The following is a 9617-nucleotide window of genomic DNA, read 5'->3' as shown; positions in this document are numbered from 1 at the left end:
GTGTGCCCCTCTGGCAAGATGTTCAGCTCCTGCCTTAGCTGGGTGGTTCTGGCCCCTAGACTTTCTGCAGAGACTTCAGCTGTAGAGTTTCACCCCAGACCTGTATGCCAGGCCTGTGCTGGGTCTGGAAGGGTCCAGAGAGCAGGACAGAAGGACTCACTTACAAGTGGGCCTGGGTTGGGTCCAGAGGGATCCAGTAGGCAAAGGGGAGCACAGAAGCTCTCCCACACACTCCCTGGGCCTGGGTTTGGGCTGGCTCTTGAATTTGTTTATTAAATGTATAAGTCCCTTGGTGGATTTTTTTGGAGTCTTCTATCTACAGTATCATGTCATCTGCAAATCATGATAATTTTGCTTTCTAATCCTCGTTCCCTTAATTTCTCTCTTCCTTGTCTAATTGCTCTGGCTAATGTTTCCAGAACTATATTGAATAGAAGTGATGACAGTCGATATCCTTGTTTTGTTCCTGATTTTAAAGTTAAGGCTTTCCATTTTTATACATTTAGTATGATGTTTGTCATAGATGGTTTTTATCAGGTAGAGATAAAGACCATCTCTTTCGATTTCTGGGGTTTTTATCATGAATGAATGTTGGACTTTGTCAAAAGCTTTTTCTGCATTGTTTGAGATGATCATGTGATTTTTGCCTTTGGCTCTGCTGATGTGGTGTATTACATTTATTAATTTGCATATATTGAAGCATCCCTGCTTTGCTGAGATGAATCCCACTTGATCATCGTATGTAATCTTTCTCATGATCTGCTACACTCTATTTGCTAGTATTTTATTGAATATTTTTGTATCTATGTTCATTAGGAAGATTGGTGCGTAGTAGTTTTTTTTTTCATTGGGTCTTTCTCTGGTTTTGGTATATGAGTAATACTTGCCTTCAGGAATCAGTTCTGGACAATTGCTGCTTTTTCAATTTCATTGAAAAGCTTGAGAAGAATTGGTGTTAAATTAAATTTCTTGTAGAATCCAGTTGCGAATCCATCAGAACCTGGGCTTTTCTTTGTTGGTAGGTTTTCTTTTTTATGTATTTAGTACAGGGTCTATACAGTCTTACTACACAGATTGGATGTGTAGAGATCCTCCTGTTTTCAGCCTCCCAAGAGCTGGGATTACAGGCCTGCACCACCATGCCCGTTCTCAATTACCATCTCAGTATGCCCTGGGGGCACGGCTGGCATGCCAGGGAACAAACTTGGTCACTGAGCTTGCCTAAGGAGGCACTTTAATCTGCTGAGCTATCTGGCTGGCCCTTTTTAGTGTTTTTTAAATTACATTTTCAATTTCATTGGCTGATATTGTGTAATTTATTTTTATTTTTATTTTTATTTTTATTTTTATTTTTTGGTGGAACCGGGGATTGAAATCAGGCCCTTGCGCTTGCCAGGGAAGCACTTATTCCACTGAGCTGTCTCCCCGGCCCTTATATGTTCTTAATTTAGCTTTGTTAATTCATATACTTCTAGGAATCTGACCATTTCCTTTGTGTTTTCTATCCTGTGAGAGTAAAGATTTTGGAAGTAGGTATTGATGATCTTTAGAATTTCTATACGGTTTGTAGCAGTTTTACCCCTTTTATTCTCTATTGCATGAATTTAAATTTTGTTCTTTCCTTTTCGGTTGGCTATGGATTTATTGACTTTATTCTTTCAAACAACCATTTCTTTGATTCACTAATTCTTTGTTTTGCTTTCTTCATCTCCATTACATTTATTTTCTGCTCTAGTGTTTATAATTTCCCCCTTCGAGATTTGGGCCTGGCTTGTTCTTTTTCTAGGTGCTTGTGGTGCAACATAAGACACTATTTGGGCTTATTTCTTGATGTAAGAACTTAGTGCCATAAATTTCCCTCTTAAAACAGCTTTCATTGTATTCCATAGCTTTTGGTAAGCTGCATCTGCGTTTTCTTTTGATTGTAACTATTGTTTAATTTGTTCTTTAATTTCATCTGTGACTCATTGATTTTTCAGGAAAGTAATAGTTTTCATGCTTTTATGGAGTTTTTACTGTTTTTCGTGTCAGTAATCTCCAGTTTAATTACACTATGATCGTGTAATACGCATGGGATAATTTCAATTCCTTTGCGTTTCCATAAGCACGCTCTGCGAGATAGTATACGGTCTGTTTAGAAGAATACCCCATTTTCAGCTATGAAGAAAGTTGATTGTGGTGCTTTTGGGTGGAACATTCTGTAGAGATCGACCAAGTTGATTTCTTCACAAGTTTGGTTTAGTTCAGTTATTTCTGTGCTGATTTTTTTGCCTAGTTGATCTAACTCTTTGTGTCAATGGGATGTTAAATCCCCCATTACAATTGTGTTATTGATCATTTGATTTTTCATGGCTGTTAAAATTTGTCTTATACACTTGGGTACTACCATTGGATGCATATATATTTATAATTGTTACCCGTTCCTCTTGCAGTTTTCCCCGAACAAGTACGTAGTGACCCTTTTTGTCTCTTTTAATCCCTTTTGGTTTGAAGCCCCTCAGGGTGGGCTGAGCTCACCAAAATATGAAAAATAAAAATAAAATGGAAGAATTATGAGTGATACAGAATTTAATTCAACAAAGTAATATGAATTTCGCAGTATTTATTGTAATGCATAGTGTTGTCTTCCTATCGGTTATTCATATTAATAGATACATGCATCTAAAATTGGAAGAATAAAAAAGAAATATATAAGAAATTAAGAAGAGAAAAAGGAGAAACAATTGAAATAAAGGACTCAAAAAATTAAGCACCCTCTGCTCCTTCCCATAGACCACCAAAATCCACCGTACAGTTGTCCAAACCATCTTACTTCTCTATACCTCCTTCCCCAACTCCTTCTCCTCAACTCAGTAACTCTTTCCTTTTGAATAAGTTCATTCCCTTTTCCCAGTATCTATTGTATCCTTTAGATTCCATTTTCTCTTTCAGGTTCTCACACTAAGCAAATAAAATGATGTTTACATATGTGGGTCTGATTTATTTCACTTAAAGAGTATGGTCTGCAATTGCATCCACTTACCAACAAAAGTCTCAAATTTATCTTGTTTTATAGCTAAATAATACTTCATCATGTAAAAATACCACATGTTCTTTATCCATTCCTCAGTTGATGGGCATCTGGGTTCTTTCCAGGATTTAGCTACAGCAACCTGTGCTGCTACAAACACGAGTGCACATATATTGCTGTGGTATGAGCTTTCCAGGTCTTCTGGAAATATACCCAGGAGGGCAATAGCTGGCTTGAATGTTATCTCCAATCCTAGCTTTTTAAGGAATCTCCACACTGATTTCCATAGTGGTTGTACCACTGTGCACTACCACCGACGGTGAAGAAGGGCTCTTTTTATCCCACAGCATTTATCCTGCCCCCAGCATTTGTTATTGCATGTCTTCTTGATGTTAGCCATTGTTTCTGGGGTGAGATATTATCTCAGTGTGGTTTTAATTTGTATTTCTCAAATGACCAATGATGTTGAACATTTTTTCATATATTTATTTGCCATTTGTATTTTTTTCATCTAAAAAGTGTCTATTCACCTGAGAAGCCCAGTTTTTAATTGGGCCTTTGAATTTGGGGGGAATAATTTCTTTTTATTCTTTATATGTTTTTTATATGAAGACCTTTGTTGGAGAGATAGTCAGTTATAATTTTTTTCCCCAGTTTATTGGTTTTCTTTTAATCTGTTGGGGATTTCCTTTGAAGTACAGAAAGTTTTCAAAAAGGTAAGATCCCTGTTGTTGAGGCTTTGAACTTCCCATGCAGTTTGTTTGTTGTGCATGAAATCTCTACCTACTCCCATGTCTTTTAGATTTCTACCTACATTTCCCACCAAAAGATTTAGTGGTTCTGTTTTAATATTTAAATTTTTGATCCTTTCAAAAAATGTATTTAGTACAGGGTCCAGAGGGTCTCACTACACAAATTGGTCTCATGTTGATCCTCCTGCTTTCAGCCTCCCAAGTGCTGGGTTTACAGGTGAGTGCCACCATGCTCAGTCTCAATCACTATCTCAGCACACCAATGGGCTGGCTGGCACAGCATGCTGGGGATCCATTCCCCAGCCCCGTGTCTGCCTAATCAGGACCTTTAATCTGCTGGTTATCTGGCCGACCCTTTTGATCCATTTTTACTGTAGTTGAGTACATGGTGTTAGACACAGTTATAGTTTTCTCTAGCTGTGTGAGATATACTAAGGGTATTTTAACCAGGATTTCATTGAATCTGTGTAAACATTTTGGGAGTATGGCCATTTTCACAATGGTGGTTCTTCCTATCCAGGAATATGGAATACCTTTCCATTTCTCAAATCCTTTTCAATCTCTTTTCTCAGAGTAACATAATTTTCACTATATAACTTTTTTACTTCCTTTGTGAGATTGGTTCCTAAGTATTTTGTTCTTGCTGGATGTTATTGTGAAAGGTGTGGTTTTCCTAATTTCTGTCTCCATGGGTTCATTTATTATGTACAAATATGCTATTGACTTTTGATTGTTGACTTTGTATCCCTCTATGTTGCTGAATTTGATGATTAAATCTAGAGGACTCGGTGGAGTTTTTGGGGTCCTCTACGTAGAGCATCATGTCATCTGCAAATCATGATAATTTTACTTTTCCTTTCCAAATCTTATTCCTTTTATTTATCTCTCTTTTCTAATTGCTCTGGCTAATGTTTCTAGAACTATGTTGAATAGGACTGGAGATAGTGGATTTTCCTGTCTTGTTCCTGATTTTAAAATGAAGGCCTTCAGTTTTTACGCATTTAGTATGATGCTGGCAGTTGGTCTCACATAGATACCTTTATCAGGTTGAGATATAGAGATCGATTCTGATTCCCTGTAGGATTTTTATCCTGAATCAGTGTGGGACTTTGTAAAAAACTTTTATTGCATCTATGGAGATGATCTTTTTTTTTTCTTGGCTCTATTGATGTAATGTATTACATTTATGGATTTGTGTAGGTTGAACCATCCCCTCATTCCTGGGTTGAATGCCACTTGGCTGTGTTGTATAATCTTCTTTATGATTTACTGCATTCTGTTTGCTAGTATTTTGTTGAGGATGTTTGCATCTATATTAATTAGAGAGATTGGTCTGAAGTTTTCTTTTTTAGTTGGATCTGTCTCTGGCTTTGGAATTAGAGTAATACCTGCCTCCAGAAATCAGTTTGGGAGAATTGCTTCCCTTTCAATTTCTTTGAAGAGTTTAAGAAAAGTTGGTATTAAATCTTCTCTTAAAGGACCAGGGAGTTGGCTCAGTAGAATAAGCACTTGCCTGGCAAGCACAAGGGTCTGAGTTCAAATTCCTGGTTCCACAAATAAATAAATAAATAAATAAAATAAATCTCTTAATTTCTTGTAGAATTCTGCTGTGAATCCATCAGACCTGAGCTTTTTTTGTTTGTAGATTTTGTATTCCTTTTTCAATTTCATTTCCCTTATATGGTTATTCAGAGTTTGTATATCCTCTTGCCTCAGCTTGGGCATTTCATATGTATCTAGAAAACTGCCTATTTCCTCTGTGTTCTCCTCTGTGTGAGAGTAAAGATGTTGAAATTAGGTATTGATGATCTTCTGAATTTCTGTATGGTCTATAGTGATTTGTCCCTTTTCATGCCTTATTGTATGAATTTGGAGCTTTTTCTTTCATTTTTTTTTATTAGGTTGGCTAGGGTTTTATCAATTTTATTTTTTCAAACAACTAACTCTTTTATTCCTTTATTCTCTGTATTGCTTTCTTCTTCTCCTTCACATTAATTTTTGATGTAAGGCAACTTTCTTTGCATCCCACAGGTTCTGGTAATTTTCATCTGCATTTTGATTAGATTGTAAATATTATTTAATTTCTTCTTTAACTTCATCTTTCACTTATTGATTGTTCAGGAGCATATTATTTTGTTTTCATGTGTTTGTAGAGTTTTTTCTGGGTTACACTGAAAGGTGTCTTAAGAAGAAAATTTATAGTGCTAAATTCTTACATCAAAAAAATGGAACAAGCCCAAATAAATAATCTTAGGCTGCACTTCAAGCTCCTAGAAAAAGAAGAGCAAGTCAAGGCCAAAAAAGGCAGGAAATTGTAAAGATTAGAGCAGAAATTAATGCAATAGCCTATAACTTCTTGGTAGCTCTTATTTCTATCTCCATCCAGGGCAAGGTGAGTCTCCTACACTGGAAGAGCCAGCCTTGGATGAAAGGATATGTCTGCTTTGTGATTCTAGGTGGCTCTGTCCCTACAAGTACAATTATGCATGGCCCTTTGAAGTGGGAAAAATAGGCAACACAGTGTGATGCTGCAGTGTATGGCATTGCCCTTTTTTCCCCCATGAAGCCAGTCTTTGCTCCAGAGGGAGACTACTTTAATTAATTGTGCTATTCTCTGAGAGACACTATCTGCTATATTAGTAATCAAGATATATTGCTTCTTCTGTATTTCCATTATCTTTTGGTCATGTAATTCTATCTGAAAAAGAAAGTAATTAGGTCTCCTAATGATGATTTATTCTTTGAAAATATATTCTGCTTCTTGTTTCTGATTCTATTATTTCTTTTTTTTTGGGGGGGACAAAAGCACCCATTGGTCATTTCAAAAATAAAGAGTATAAGATTCATGTCTTCATAAAGTCATCAATGACATTGTGATCTGAATTAGGATATTAGTTATGGAAATAGAAATAATTCAGGGATTTCCTTTTTTATTTCCAATCTGAGGTCTTCTATATCTTTCTGCAGCTGTTTCTTTATTTTGGAAGCCGTTGATTCATTACTTTCAGCTGTGTGATTCCCAATTTGTTCTGTGTTAGTGTCCTCTGCACTTGTTACGGGTGGGCTTGGGTTCTGAAGTTGCATTTTGTTCCTTCTTGTCATTTTGTATATCACTGTCTTCTGACCTTTGTTGTAGAGCTTTGCTGTAGTTATAACTTTCGCACGTACTGAAGTTCAGGTGCAGCTCTACAAAGTTTGGACTTATCCAGCTGTGCCTGGCTTGGGTCTGGCTGCTGCCCTTGAGGGTGAACCTGTTGTGCCCCTGTGGCAAGATCTTCTGCTCCTGGACTAGCTGGGTGGTTCTATCCTCTACACTCTCTGCAGGGATTGCAGCTGCAGGGTTACACCCCAGGCATGTATGCCAGGCCTGAGCTGAGTCTGGAGGGGACAAGGTGAAGTAGGGGGAAGAGGAAGCTCTCCCACACACTCACGGGACCTGGGCTAGGACTGGGTCTGGGGGTTCCCGGAAGGCAGCAGAAATTCCTACTCGGAGGGCGGGGTGGGGAAGGCGCTGCGGAGTAGTGGGGGGCGTTCCGAGGGGGTGGAGAGGGTCTCACCCACGCTGTGCCTGGGCTGGGACCAGTAGTAGGTCCCACTGGCGCAGGGTAGCAGGAAGCTCTCCCACACACTCACCGGGCCTGGGCTAAGACTGGACAGAAATAGAAATATCAAATTTTTATCTCTGCTGGATATTTTTCCGTGAGAATATGTAGAAGAGTAGAAGCCTTGGTAGCTGTACAGCTCTGCGTCTGAGCAACAACTTTGTTGTTTTGCTGCTTGCAAACTTTCCAAGTGGTTTAAAGCTTTAGAATTTTCCACTCTCCCCTAGGGTCACTGTGCCAAGAACACTGCAAAAGACAGGTCTACTACAGACTGGCAAGGTGAAGCAGCTTAGTGTACACTTCCTTCTGCACTCTCATCCTCTCCCATGACTTCCTCCCCAAAGAAATAACCTTGACAATATGATAACCCCCAGGTATCATATCATGGTATTTGTCACACAATTATATCCAAACCTCACGGCTAGAATCTGGCTTGGCCCAGTACCAATGTTTCAATATTTGTTTTAATATAATTGTATTGATTTTATCAGTTTGAGTAGTTTTATAGAAGCTATGGGGAAAAATAGTTCTTAGGTGATGATAATTAAGATTCCCATAAAACGTATTGCAAAAAATACAGAGAGAAAGCACCTCTGGTCCAGGCTAGCTCTTTGCAGAGAAGCCAGAGAGCAGCACTTGTCACAGAGCTAGGGCTCATGTGCAGGGCCCGAGCTGTCCATAGAAGGACATCCCTGGTGCGGGACCTTGGGAGAGCCACTCCCTGAGTGGGTGTATGCTTCTGTACAGCAAGGGTTTGCGCCAGATAGCCTGGAAAACAGCATGACATAAGGCTCTTCGATCTTGAGAGTCAGGGGAAGGTAAATCTGCTTACAAATAGTTTTATTCTTTTTGGCTTCTGAGACAGGATCCCACCATGAAGTCCAGGCTGATATTGTTATTAGCTCTGGATGGCCTCAAACTTTCCATCTTCCTACCTGTACCCCTTCCCAAATGCTAGGAGTACAGGCGTATGCCACTGTGCTCTAAATCTCACAGCATTAAAAAAAAAAGCCCCTTTATTTGATCTTTTTTCATTGTATATAATTTAAAAGACTAAGTGTTTAGTATAAAAATAAATTTTCCTGTTTAGCTGAAAATATTTAACTGTTTGATTTTGCTTCTTATTTGTTTTTATGCTTTGACTTTTGAATTAAACTGTGATTTTTCTAAAAATGTATTTTGTCTTTAAAGTCCCGTCACTACTGTCCTCAGAAATCAGTAAAGTAATTATCTCTAGAAGCTTACCTCTCTGGAACTCGACTGTGAGGTAGCTCATATCACCACATGCAAAGCTAAAGCCTAGGCAACTCAGAAAATTGCAATAAAAGAGTAAGTGAACATAATTATAATAAGGCAAAATATCACCAAGAGACATTCTAAAATGGTATGATTTACTTTCAAACTGCCCACGCTCTCGGACAGCATTTACCATAAGTGCAGTACATCTCTTAGGGTTATAATTATTCGTATAGTCTCCGACTTTTCACTTGATTATAAGTCAATCATGCTTATGGTGACCTTTCACAGCAGCTGTGACTTAGCATAATGTTTAACACAACATCTATTTCTCAATTAATCTTGGGTAAGATATTAGGATTATGCCATGCATTAGAAAAGTTATATAATAATAAAACTCTAGAACAATAAAATACCTGAGTTATCATCTATCCCATCCCAATAATCTTATATATTGAGCATAGAATATATAAGAAGGCTTGGAAAGAGTAAATCCCTCATTCAAATCCCTCAAAGTCAATAACATGTTTAGTTGCAGAGTGGATTCCATGTCTTTCAACTCTCAAGTTAACTCACAAGCTTTGTCCAGTACATCAGACTGCCTCTGAAAACAGAACATGCAATTTCAAAACCTGATTTTTCAGTTACTGAGGAAAACAATATAATACCCTAAACTAATGAGCTGCAGGAAGAAAATGTAATTTAATAATCAACAGGAAAATTAATGACAAGTTTTTCTTTTCATTGTATTGAATATTGTTCCGCAGTTATATTACTCCAACATTCTCTTTTCTTTTTCTATTAAAGTTACTTTACTACTTAATGCAACATCCATTTTGACATGTGTGTAACACTATGCACAATGATCATGAATGGCTGCAAAGAGAAATATACAGTTTTTAGAGCATTCTAAAGGTTTTGCGGAGGCTGCTGTAAAGCAAAAATTTGAAGTAAACAAATATACAAAAATAAAAAACCAGGTTGTTTGCTCCAAATTCCTGGTTTAATAAGGACTTG

The sequence above is a fragment of the Octodon degus genome, unplaced genomic scaffold (assembly GCF_000260255.1).
Source record: "Octodon degus isolate 3935 unplaced genomic scaffold, OctDeg1.0 scaffold00306, whole genome shotgun sequence".
In the NCBI taxonomy this organism is placed as follows: Eukaryota; Metazoa; Chordata; class Mammalia; order Rodentia; family Octodontidae; genus Octodon; species Octodon degus.
This window is presented reverse-complemented; position numbering follows the sequence as displayed.